The 13,551-nt window shown below is 49.8% G+C and overlaps 1 pseudogene; it reads right to left on the bottom strand.

The window, feature by feature from the left end:
* Positions 1–9,622: 9,622 nt before the first annotated feature.
* LOC125772845 (large subunit ribosomal RNA) overlaps positions 9,623–13,551 on the bottom strand; it is an 8,378-nt pseudogene continuing 4,449 nt past the window's right edge.

The following is a 13,551-nucleotide window of genomic DNA, read 5'->3' as shown; positions in this document are numbered from 1 at the left end:
CGATAGGCGATACCGGTAGAACGGCCAAACGACACACATCTAGGATCGCATTTACTCTCCTTGGATGGATAACCAATACCCTAGGACCGTTTCATCGCGAGCTGCTCCGGTCCTCAAACAACTCGCGAACCACCGATAGGATGATATTAGGAATGGCCGACTTTCATCCTTTAACTCTCAGTTCTGCTTACCAAAACATAGGTACTTGGACCTTAAAGACCACTATATGTTCCCCGATCGGGGGCAATCGGAACGTCTATCCATCATCAACATCGTTTCACTCATTCCGAACCACCAAATTGGACAGACAGTACCATATTCACCAACCGATTGCTTCAACTTCGCAAACTGTATGGTAAGTTCTACTAATTTCACATCTTACCATCGACTAATAGTGCATAAATCCACTTGGAAATCACTTTTCCTTGGTCCTCGGACCTTCTACGACAACGTCCAACAAATATCCGAAGTCGTTTCCCAACTTAGACCAAGCATTTCGTATCTTTACTTCTAATCGATTTTTTCTCTCATAATTGACGATCAAAATCTAAAAACCACATTTGAGCCAGAAGCAGTCGTCCGATCGTCCTGGGGTAGTCTCAATCGATTTAGAAGGGCCCAATTCATAAAGATACGTACTCAGTCAAATTCATGCTTCTGGCTCACCTACCCCCTATATAGAAAACGAAAGCGTACAGGCGTGGAAAACGTGCCATTTTTCTCCATCACGGACTTTTTTTTTCTCGTTGCACCGACTCTAGTAAAAAAGTGAAATTTTTTACTAGTTACCAACTTTTGCAAATTATCATCGGATATCACTTTTCATGGTCTATAGTAAGTTCTTATCACGTTTAGTAGTTTTTGAAAAAAAAATTTTTTTGAACTTTCAAAATTTTTCAAAACAAAGTTTTTGTAGGCGGTTTTGTGTATGGAGGGTTACTAGTCTCGGGGTCACTGTTTGACCAAAAAACCACTATATATCATTCGAAAGGTAATTTCAAGGGCTACAAAAAATTGTTCTACGGCACCCCCCCTCCGACGTCTAGTATTCGAGTTATTGGCCAAAAACCATCACTTGAGCGATTTTTCGTTCAGGGTACCCGACTCTAGTAAAAAAGTGAAATTTTTCTCGATTGACCAAGTGTTGCAAATGACCATCGGATTTCACTTTTTATGGTCTATAGTGAGTTCTGATCACGATTTGGTACTTTTTTGAAAAAATTTTTTTGACGCACTTTTCAAAATTTTGCAAAACCAAAACTTTTTAGGCGGTTTTGTGTATGGAGGGTTACTAGTCTCGGGGTCACTGTTTGACCAAAAAACCACTATATATCATTCGAAAGGTAATTTCAAGGGCTACAAAAAATTGTTCTACGGCACCCCCCTCCGACGTCTAGTATTCGAGTTATTGGCCAAAAACCGCAACTATAGCGGTTTTTTCGTACAGGGTACCCGACTCTAGTAAAATGATGCGATTTTTACTAGTCTAGGGAACTTTTTGGCCAAAAATCAAGTATATGTCATTCGATAGATAATTTCAAGGGCTACCAAAAATTGTTCCACGACACCCCCCTGCGACGTCTAGTATTCGAGTTATTAGCCAAAAACCGCAACTTAAGCGGTTTTTCGTCCAGGGTACCCGACTCTAGTAAAATGATGCGATTTTTACTAGTCTAGGAACTTTTTGGCCAAAAATCAAGTATATGTCATTCGATAGATAATTTCAAGGGCTACCAAAAATTGTTCCACGACACCCCCCTGCGACGTCTAGTATTCGAGTTATTAGCCAAAAACCGCAATTATAGCGGTTTTTTCGTCCAGGGTACCCGACTCTAGTAAATGATGCGATTTTTACTAGTCTAGGGAACTTTTTGGCCAAAATCAAGTATATGTCATTCGATAGATAATTTCAAGGGCAACCAAAAATTGTTCCACGACACCCCCCTGCGACGTCTAGTATTCGAGTTATTAGCCAAAAACCGCAATTATAGCGGTTTTTCGTCCAGGGTACCCGACTCTAGTAAAATGATGCGATTTTTACTAGTCTAGGGAACTTTTTGGCCAAAAATCAAGTATATGTCATTCGATAGATAATTTCAAGGGCTACCAAAAATTGTTCCATGGACACCCCCCTAGCGACGTCTAGTATTCGAGTTATTAGCCAAAACCGCAATTATAGCGGTTTTTTCGTCCAGGGTACCCGACTCTAGTAAAATCAGGCCAATTTTACTAGAGTAGGGGAACTTTTTGGCCAAAAATCAAGTATATGTCATTCGATAGATAATTTCAAGGGCTACCAAAAATTGTTCCATGACACCCCCCTGCGACGTCTAGTATTCGAGTTATGGGCCAAAAACCATTCATACTTGAGCATTTTGCTCATTTTGCCTGTACGGGTACCGGGGACTAGTAAAATCAGGCCAATTTTACTAGAGTAGGGGTCCTTTTTGGTCAAAAAAACAACTTTTGCTCGTTCGATAGGGAATCGATAGGGCAACAAAAAATCGTTCTACGACCCCCCCTTCCGATGTCTAGTATTCGAGTTATGGGCCAAAAACAGGTTTATAGTTAATTTTTCACTCGATTTTACACCAAGTATCGCACATTACTCCGGTTCTATACATTGGATCGTCAATCTTTAAGATTTTATGGGTAGTTCCAACTGTTTGCTACATTTCATCCATACATCTCCAACCGATTCAATGTCTGTGCTAGAAGTTATTAGAGGAATAAAAAAATTTACCCTTGGCTTTGAACCGTCAAATTTTACCCATTTTTGGCCCGTATTTGCCCCATAGCTCCGCCGGTATCCAAGATAGCGCCACACTTTCTTCTGGCCATGGGTAGATGGCACTTGTGGCTAGATTTCTTCCATGCACCACTAATCGCTACCATGTCTTGTGGCCGGAGCTATTCACGAAAGCGCCTCGCGCACTTGGTCGGATTTTTGGTCCAACTTGCACCATTTTTGGCCCATATTTGCCCCATAGCTCCGCCGGTATCCAAGATATGGCCACACTTTCTTCTGGCCATGGGTAGATGGCACTTGTGGCTAGATTTCTTCCATGCACCACTAATCGCTACCATGTCTGTGGCCGGAGCTATTCACGAAAGCGCCTCGCGCACTTGGTCGGATTTTTGGTCCAACTAGCACCATTTTTGGCCCATATTTGCCCATAGCTCCGCCGGTATCCAAGATATGGCCACACTTTCTTCTGGCCATGGGTAGATGGCACTTGTGGCTAGATTTCTTCCATGCACCACTAATCGCTACCATGTCTGTGGCCGGAGCTATTCGACGAACAACCATCGCATTTACCTAGGTACTTTTTCGGATTTTTGGTCCAACTTGCACCATTTTTGGCCCATATTTGCCCCATAGCTCCGCCGGTATCCAAGATATGGCCACACTTTCTTCTGGCCATGGGTAGATGGCACTTGTGGCTAGATTTCTTCCATGCACCACTAATCGCTACCATGTCTGTGGCCGGAGCTATTCACGAAAGCGTCTCGCGCACTTGGTCGGATTTTTGGTCCAACTTGCACCATTTTTGGCCCGTATTTGCACCATAGCTCCGCCGGTATCCAAGATATGGCCACACTTTCTTCTGGCCATGGGTAGATGGCACTTGTGGCTAGATTTCTTCCATGCACCACTAATCGCTACCATGTCTGTGGCCGGAGCTATTCGACGAACAACCATCGCATTTACCTAGGTACTTTTTCGGATTTTTGGTCCAACTTGCACCATTTTTGGCCCATATTTGCCCCATAGCTCCGCCGGTATCCAAGATATGGCCACACTTTCTTCTGGCCATGGGTAGATGGCACTTGTGGCTAGATTTCTTCCATGCACCACTAATCGCTACCATGTCTGTGGCCGGAGCTATTCACGAAAGCGCCTCGCGCACTTGGTCGGATTTTTGGTCCAACTTCACCATTTTTGGCCCATATTTGCCCCATAGCTCCGCCGGTATCCAAGATAGCGCCACACTTTCTTCTGGCCATGGGTAGATGGCACTTGTGGCTAGATTTCTTCCATGCACCACTAATCGCTGCCATGTCTCTGGCCGGAGCTATTCGACGAACAACCATCGCATTTACCTAGGTACTTTTTCGGATTTTTGGTCCAACTTGCACCATTTTTGGCCCATATTTGCCCCATAGCTCCGCCGGTATCCAAGATATGGCCACACTTTGTTCTGGCCATGGGTAGATGGCACTTGTGGCTAGATTTCTTCCATGCACCACTAATCGCTGCCATGTCTCTGGCCGGAGCTATTCGACGAACAACCATCGCATTTACCTAGGTACTTTTTCGGATTTTTGGTCCAACTTGCACCATTTTTGGCCCATATTTGCCCCATAGCTCCGCCGGTATCCAAGATATGGCCACACTTTCTTCTGGCCATGGGTAGATGGCACTTGTGGCTAGATTTCTTCCATGCACCACTAATCGCTACCATGTCTGTGGCCGGAGCTATTCGACGAACAACCATCGCATTTACCTAGGTACTTTTTCGGATTTTTGGTCCAACTTGCACCATTTTTGGCCCATATTTGCCCCATAGCTCCGCCGGTATCCAAGATATGGCCACACTTTCTTCTGGCCATGGGTAGATGGCACTTGTGGCTAGATTTCTTCCATGCACCACTAATCGCTACCATGTCTGTGGCCGGAGCTATTCGACGAACAACCATCGCATTCACCTTCTCGTTGCACTTCTTCGGGAATTTGGTGCAACCAAGTTTTCACTATAACTTGGTCATTTTCCGTCCATCGGACATGCGGTTTTGGGTGTCGATACTTGACACCGCGCGCTACAATATGTTCCTCCACGACCATGTGGTCCGATGCTTCCAACAGGAGCTATTCGAGGAGTACCGATTTTTCACCATTAAAAATGCTCGTTTTTGCACCAACTTTTGCCTTTAACTCAGGCTGTATCGATCGGATCTTCAATCTTGAAAAAGTTTTGGATAGGTGGCACCAAATGCTACATTTCGTTCTTCCACGTCCACTTTGTCCGATGTCTAGCAAAAAAGTTATTCGCGAACCAAGTCCAGAACCCATGCAATGGCTGCCCTCATTGCATACATCACGGCGGTTAACTCTCGTTACTCTATACCGTGGACTTGGTACTTTTTCAGGCATTCGTTGCTACTTCTTGGTTCATGATATTCGTTTACGGTCTTCACTAGGGCATTTGGTGCTCCTTATCGGTTCATGATAATCGTTTACGGTCTTCACTAGGGCATTTGGTGCTCCTTATCGGTTCATGATATTCGTTTACGGTCTTCACTAGGGCATTTGGTGCTCCTTATCGGTTCATGATATTCGTTTACGGTCTTCACTAGGGCATTTGGTGCTCCTTATCGGTTCATGATATTCGTTTACGGTCTTCACTAGGGCATTTGGTGCTCCTTATCGGTTCATGATATTCGTTTACGGTCTTCACTAGGGCATTTGGTGCTCCTTCTCGGTTCATGATATTCGTTTACGGTCTTCACTAGGGCATTTGGTGCTCCTTATCGGTTCATGATATTCGTTTACGGTCTTCACTAGGGCATTTGGTGCTCCTTCTCGGTTCATGATATTCGTTTACGGTCTTCACTAGGGCATTTGGTACTGGGCTTCCCACTTTCTACTGATCGATCCATACTCACTTGCGTGCACCTAGCCTAGGAAGGTTTCCTATGGCTTCCCATCTTTCTACTGATCGATCCATACTCACTTGCGTGCACCTAGCCTAGGAAGGTTTCCTTGGGCTTCCCATCTTTCTACTGATCGATCCATACTCACTTGCGTGCACCTAGCCTAGGAAGGTTTCCTATGGCTTCCCATCTTTCTACTGATCGATCCATACTCACTTGCGTGCACCTAGCCTAGGAAGGTTTCCTATGGCTTCCCATCTTTCTACTGATCGATCCATACTCACTTGCGTGCACCTAGCCTAGGAAGGTTTCCTATGGCTTCCCATCTTTCTACTGATCGATCCATACTCACTTGCGTGCACCTAGCCTAGGAAGGTTTCCTTGGGCTTCCCATCTTTCTACTGATCGATCCATACTCACTTGCGTGCACCTAGCCTAGGAAGGTTTCCTTGGGCTTCCCATCTTTCTACTGATCGATCCATACTCACTTGCGTGCACCTAGCCTAGGAAGGTTTCCTTGGGCTTCCCATCTTTCTACTGATCGATCCATACTCACTTGCGTGCACCTAGCCTAGGAAGGTTTCCTTGGGCTTCCCATCTTTCTACTGATCGATCCATACTCACTTGCGTGCACCTAGCCTAGGAAGGTTTCCTATGGCTTCCCATCTTTCTACTGATCGATCCATACTCACTTGCGTGCACCTAGCCTAGGAAGGTTTCCTATGGCTTCCCATCTTTCTACTGATCGATCCATACTCACTTGCGTGCACCTAGCCTAGGAAGGTTTCCTATGGCTTCCCATCTTTCTACTGATCGATCCATACTCACTTGCGTGCACCTAGCCTAGGAAGGTTTCCTATGGCTTCCCATCTTTCTACTGATCGATCCATACTCACTTGCGTGCACCTAGCCTAGGAAGGTTTCCTATGGCTTCCCATCTTTCTACTGATCGATCCATACTCACTTGCGTGCACCTAGCCTAGGAAGGTTTCCTTGGGCTTCCCATCTTTCTACTGATCGATCCATACTCACTTGCGTGCACCTAGCCTAGGAAGGTTTCCTATGGCTTCCCATCTTTCTACTGATCGATCCATACTCACTTGCGTGCACCTAGCCTAGGAAGGTTTCCTTGGGCTTCCCATCTTTCTACTGATCGATCCATACTCACTTGCGTGCACCTAGCCTAGGAAGGTTTCCTATGGCTTCCCATCTTTCTACTGATCGATCCATACTCACTTGCGTGCACCTAGCCTAGGAAGGTTTCCTTGGGCTTCCCATCTTTCTACTGATCGATCCATACTCACTTGCGTGCACCTAGCCTAGGAAGGTTTCCTTGGGCTTCCCATCTTTCTACTGATCGATCCATACTCACTTGCGTGCACCTAGCCTAGGAAGGTTTCCTATGGCTTCCCATCTTTCTACTGATCGATCCATACTCACTTGCGTGCACCTAGCCTAGGAAGGTTTCCTTGGGCTTCCCATCTTTCTACTGATCGATCCATACTCACTTGCGTGCACCTAGCCTAGGAAGGTTTCCCTTTGGTACCGACTTCCATCTACGCACTCGATATAACCTAGGTACTTGGTACCGATGATGGTTAACACTCAAGCATTTCTTGCATCCTGCGTGCAAGGTACCAATTTTCACTTCTTAGGTACGTTTATGGGCCCGCATTTATCCAATATCGCTCCGATGGCCTTTCGCATTATTTCATCCGATAGCCCTTGCCAAAAGCTACCAAAAGTTCCTCCACGGCCATGTGCTCCGACGCTTAGTTTAGGAAATATTCGAAAAAATTCAAAATAGGAAGCATTTTCTTATTGGAAAATCACCTTAAATCGATGGCCATTTTTTGGGCAAAAACTTTAACGTCTTCCCGACTTTGCGGGAATTGCGAATTTTAGGCACCCAGAGAAAATCTTTTACTTTAAGGGGGCGGCCGCGAAGTTGCCCAAAGTCTCGGACACAAAAATTCTCAAGTTCCCCACTCTAGTAAATCGCCCTATGAGTATCTCCTGGCCCGCGAGCTCTGCGAGCGGGCCAGCTTCGGCGATTTTTGCCTTTTCGCCTAGGCGGTTCTTCTACGAAATTGGTCCACAGCTTTTGCTCAGAAAGCTAGCATTTGTTGCAACAGTTAGGTGCTTGGTACCACATTTTGGTATCCATTTGGGCATTTGTTGCAACTACTCGGTACTTTGGCCCACATTTCGCTCTACTCGGGCCTCTATGGTGCTACTTGTCGGTACTTTTGGCCAACTTAGGCCAATTGGGTGCAACTTGTGGGTACTCTGTGGGTACTTTAGGGCATATTGTGTCTTTCGGGTGAACCTTCGCGATACTTCATGGGTACTGATGGCCAACTTAGGAACATTCAGTGCAACCTTTGGGCCTAAGGAAATTTGTCCAACTCTTTGGACTTAGAAAATTTTCTGGACTTAGAAAATTTTCTGGACTTGTAAAAATTTTCAAATGTTCAATTTGGCCCACATTTCGCTCTACTCGGGCCTCTATGGTGCTACTTGGCGGTACTTTTGGCCAACTTAGGCCAATTGGGTGCTCTTTGTGGGTACTCTATCGGTACTTTTGGCCATGTTAGGCCCACTCGGTGCTATTTGTGGGTACTCTATCGGTACTTTTGGCCAACTTAGGCCAACTCAGTGCTTCTTGTGGGTACTCTATCGGTACTTTTGGCCATGTTAGGCCCATTGGGTGCTATTTGTGGGTACTCTATCGGTACTTTTGGCCAACTTAGGCCAATTGGGTGCTGCTTATGGGTACTCTATCGGTACTTTTGGCCAACTTAGGCCAATTGGGTGCTCTTTGTGGGTACTCTATCGGTACTTTTGGCCATCTTAGGCCCATTCGGTGCTATTTGTGGGTACTCTATCGGTACTTTTGGCCAACATAGGCCAATTGGGTGCTACTTGTGGGTGCTCTATCGGTACTTTTGGCCAACTTAGGCCAACTGGGTGCTATTTGTGGGTACTCTATCGGTACTTTTGGCCAACTTAGGCCAACTCAGTGCTTCTTGTGGGTACTCTATCGGTACTTTTGGCCAACTTAGGCCCATTCGGTGCTATTTGTGGGTACTCTATCGGTACTTTTGGCCAACTTAGGCCAACTCAGTGCTACTTGTGGGTACTCTATCGGTACTTTTGGCCAACTTAGGCCAATTGGGTGCTCTTTGTGGGTGCTCTATCGGTACTTTGGGACATATTATGTCCTTCGGGTGAACCTTCTCGATACCTCATGGGTACTTGTGGCCAACTTAGGAAAATTCAGTGCAACCTATGGGCCTTTGGAAATTGCTCCAACACTTTGGACTTAGAAAATTTTCTGGACTTAGAAAATTTTTTGGACTTAGAAAAATTTTCAACTTCTGTATCTTCTTCATCAAGTTCCATTTTGTGGGACTTAGAAAATTTTCTGGACTTAGAAAATTTTTTGGACTTAGGAAATTTTTCAACACTTGTAAAATTTTTGTTCCTTCTTTGAAGAAGAATACTTTCCACTATTAGCTTCTTTCTCTTTTTCTTCTTAGTTGTCTTCTTATTTTCGGTCCGAGAGCGCCGACACTTGTAAAATTATCTAAGTCCGAAGACTTTTGGAATGAACCAAAAGTCAACGAACACAATACATCAACCCTATCAACATCAAGTGGCAACCCGAAGGAAGCGCAGCGGCCAGCCCATGTACAACGCGAAGTTGTAGCATGCAACCGACCAACCGCTAACCTCCAACGGAACTCAATGTATTCGTTACACATGGGCGCACCTGCACCACACTGTCGTGACCATCCAACGAGCCGTCGGTTCGGTCGTGTGTTACAAGCACCCCATCACATAGGCATAGAGTCACCACACAGTGTTCTTCAACACTCTCGTCACATGGTGCAAGTCACGGTACGCACCACCAATGTGCACTGGTTGGCCAATTCCAGCACACACGGGGCGCGCACGCGCAAGCACTAACCACCAAGCATGGGTCGCCTGAGAGGATCGATGCGAACGCATCTCTACAACTTGAAGCTCCCAGCCTGTAGTCCCGTCGTTTGCGGGCGGTCGTAGGTGTCGAAACTAGTGATATCCACAGTCGGCAAGCTCGTCCACCGGTGTTCCCAACATGTATGGTACTAACACGTGCAGCGCGAACCCGCCCTTTGCGGCCTAGTAGTAAGCGGGGATGAGACGCCAGTGTGCCAATGGACAGCACGGACGGTTCTCGGAGGGTTGTTAGGCCCGCTAGCTTACGACCACCTAATGGGTATAAGAAGCGCTATCAGCTCGGATTGGATACGACCTTAGAGGCGTTCAGGCATAATCCAGCGGACGTAGCGTCATACCATAGTCCGTTCGAACTAGTATTGAGCCAGTGGTCCGTACCTGTGGTTCCTCTCGTACTGCACAGGAATTCCGTTAAGATAGCGACAAACAATGCACACCAGTAGGGTAAAACTAACCTGTCTCACGACGGTCTAAACCCAGCTCACGTTCCCTTGAAAGGGTGAACAATCCTACGCTTGGTAAATTTTGCTTTACAATGATAGGAAGAGCCGACATCGAAGGATCAAAAAGCCACGTCGCTATGAACGCTTGGCGGCCACAAGCCAGTTATCCCTGTTGATGGCACTAAGCGAGCGCGAGTTCGACTTCCACTGGCCAAGGCACGGAGTCTCATTGGTCAGAAGCTGACACTCTGCCAATGTGTCAGCGGGATCCGTGAAGTGCCGAAGAAGCCGCTCGACCGTCAGCGTTGCTTCCGTTGCCTGCTGATGGGGCACCTGGCGCGGGACTGCCGCTCTTCAACTGACCGGACGGGTCAGTGTTTGCAGTGTGGCGAGGTAGGCCACCGCGTTAGTCAGTGCACGTCGGCAGCTAAGTGCATTGTCTGTCAGGGGCCCCATCGAGTGGGCCACTCATCGTGCCGACAAGGTCAACAGTGTCGGGTGTAGTGAGGGTGATGCAGGTCAACCTGGGTGGTGGACGCACTGCCCAGGATCTGGCCCTGCAAACAGCCCGCACGAAGCGGGTCGACGTGCTGCTGCTGTCAGAGGTGTATCGACCTCCAGAGGGCAGCGGTAACTGGACGGTGGATTCGTCGGGGAGAGCAGCTGTGGTGGCAACCGGCCACCTTCCAATCCAGCGGGTCTGGCGCTGTGCCATGCCCGGGTTGGCTGCTGCGCAGATTGGAGGGGTGGTCTTCATCAGCTGTTACGCCCCTCCACGTCTCAACGCCGGCGAGTTCGAGCAACTTCTGGAGGCGGTGGAGTTGGAGGCCCAACCCCACCCTCGCATCGTCCTGGCAGGCGATTTCAACGCCTGGAATGAGGAGTGGGGTAGCCAACGTACCACCCGGCGCGGTGAAGAGCTGCTGGACACAATCCGGCAGCTTGGGCTTGTGATCCTGAACCAAGGATCGGTCCCGACGTTCGTGGGCAACGGAGTCGCCACTCCCAGTGTCGTGGATGTGTCTTTCGCGAGCGCATCCATTGCTCGTCCAGACACTTGGGAGGTGGCAGCGAACACCACTTCGTGCCACTATACGGCGTCGGACCACCGGTACATTTTCTTCACCGTGGGGCCTCCAACTCTCGACCAGCAGCGACGACAACAGCAGCAGCACCAGCAGCAGCAGCACCAGCAGCAGCAGCACCTGCAGCAGCAGCATCGTCTCCTGAACGGGAGGCAGCAGCGACAACAGCAGCAGCATCGTCAGCGGGGACAGGGGTCCTCTTCGTCATCCACCACGTTTCGGCACGCTGGCCGGAGATGGAAGACGACGCAGTTTTCGGTGGAGGCATTCGCAGCCGCACTCCAGACGGCCGGTTTTCCGGAACGAGCCGTCAGCCAGGAGGGGATGGTCGACGCCATGCTAGATGCATGCGACGACACGATGGAGCGCGTCACCATGTCGCATCGTGACCCCCATCGAGACCTCTTCTGGTGGACTCCGGAGATCTTGCGTCTTCGGGAGGAGTGTGCGGCCGTGCACGAGCGGATGCTTCATACCACCGACCTGCAGGAGCGCAGCATCGTGGCTGCACATCATCGGTCGGCGAGGAGAGCCGTCGAGAAGGCTGTCCGGGCCAGCAAGCGAGCGCAGCTCGATGAGCTGATTCAACAGGCGGAAACCAACGAGTTTGGGGCCGGTTATCGGGTGGTCATGTCTCGTCTTCGTGGCTGCTTCGTGCCACCTGAGACTGACCGTGTCGTGTTGGAGCGGATAGCCAACGATCTGTTCCCGACACATCCGCCTGTTGACTGGCCGGACGCTGAATCATCGAGCGTCGACACCGAGGAGCGGAGTTCTTCGTTGACCCCTGTCACCGTGGGCGAGCTGTTGTCCATCGTGGGATCGATGGCGAACCGGAAAGCGCCTGGACTGGACGGTATCCCCAACGCGGCGGTTAAGACGGCCATTAGGAAGTACCCGGAGGTTTTCGTCCGTTTGTACCAGGACTGCCTGGACCGGGGTGCGTTTCCAGCGCCCTGGAAGAGGCAACGACTGGTACTGTTGCCAAAGCCTGGCAAGCCTCCCGGGGAAAGCTCCTCCTACCGGCCGCTGTGTATGCTCGACGCACTCGGCAAGGTGTTGGAGCGCCTAATTCTTAACCGCCTCAACGAGTTCCTGGAGGAACCAGATGCGGAACGGCTGTCGGACGGGCAGTACGGTTTCCGGCGAGGCAGATCCACCATCAGTGCGATCCAGCGCGTTGTCGAAGCGGGCAGGACGGCCATGTCCTTTCGCCGCACCAACGCCCGAGACAAGCGCTGCCTGATGGTGGTGGCACTTGATATCCGCAACGCCTTTAACTCTGCGCCCTGGCAAGCCATCGCCAACGCGCTGAGGGACAAGGGGGTACCGTCATCGCTGCAGCAGATACTGAGGAGCTATTTCGAGGACCGGCGGCTGGTTATCGACACCAGCGAGGGCCCTGTCGAGCGTAACATCAGTGCGGGCGTTCCACAGGGTTCCATTTTGGGACCCACGCTTTGGAACGTGCTGTACGACGGGGTCCTGGGTGTCCAGTTGCCTGAGGGGGCCGAGGTTATTGGCTACGCTGATGACCTTGTCGTCTTGGTCCCCGCAACGACACCCCAAGCCGCTTCCTCGACTGCTGAACGAGCCATCGCGGTAATCATGGACTGGCTGGACCGGAACCGTCTCTCGTTGGCGCCAGAGAAGACGGAAATGACGCTCATCTCCACCCTGAAGCGTCATCCGGTCGTGAGCATCAACATCGGAGGTGTGGTCGTGCAATCCCAGCGCTCCATCCGTTATCTTGGAGTTTGGTTGCACGACCACCTGTCATGGTTGCCGCACGTTCAGCAGGCTGCAGCGAAGGCCATGAAGGTCGCGGAAGCCGTCACGCGCCTCATGCCGAACCACAGTGGACCGAAGTCGTCGCGTGCCCGACTGCTGGCGGCCGTAGCGGACTCCATCCTGCGCTACGGGGCCCCAGTATGGTCGGAGGGGCTGCAGCTGCGCCAATGCCGTAGATTGGTGCAGCGCGTGCAGAGGACAACGGCCATTCGTGTTTGTCGGGCTTTCCGGACGGTGAGGGGTGAGACGGCCGTGCTGCTGGCCGGTCTCATTCCAATATGCCTGCAGATAGAGGAGGACAGCAGGGTCCATCAACGGCTGAACGATCCAGCCAACGAGATCCCCAGGTCTGGCGTTCGTGAGCTGGAGCGTGACCAGACGTATGAGCAGTGGCAGCAGCGGTGGGACGCGGATGCTGCCAGCGAAGACGCCAGTCGGTACACTCGGTGGACGCATCGAGTGCTACCCGACGTGAGGGCATGGCAGTCACGGAAGCATGGAGACGTGACGTTCCAGTTGGCGCAGGTATTGTCTGGCCACGGATTTTTCCGTGACTACCTGTGCCGGATGGG

The sequence above is a fragment of the Anopheles funestus genome (genome assembly GCF_943734845.2).
Source record: "Anopheles funestus chromosome X unlocalized genomic scaffold, idAnoFuneDA-416_04 X_unloc_124, whole genome shotgun sequence".
Taxonomy (NCBI): domain Eukaryota; kingdom Metazoa; phylum Arthropoda; class Insecta; order Diptera; family Culicidae; genus Anopheles; species Anopheles funestus.
The sequence above is the reverse complement of the archived record's forward strand: the minus strand, read 5'-3'. Positions and strand labels throughout refer to the sequence as shown.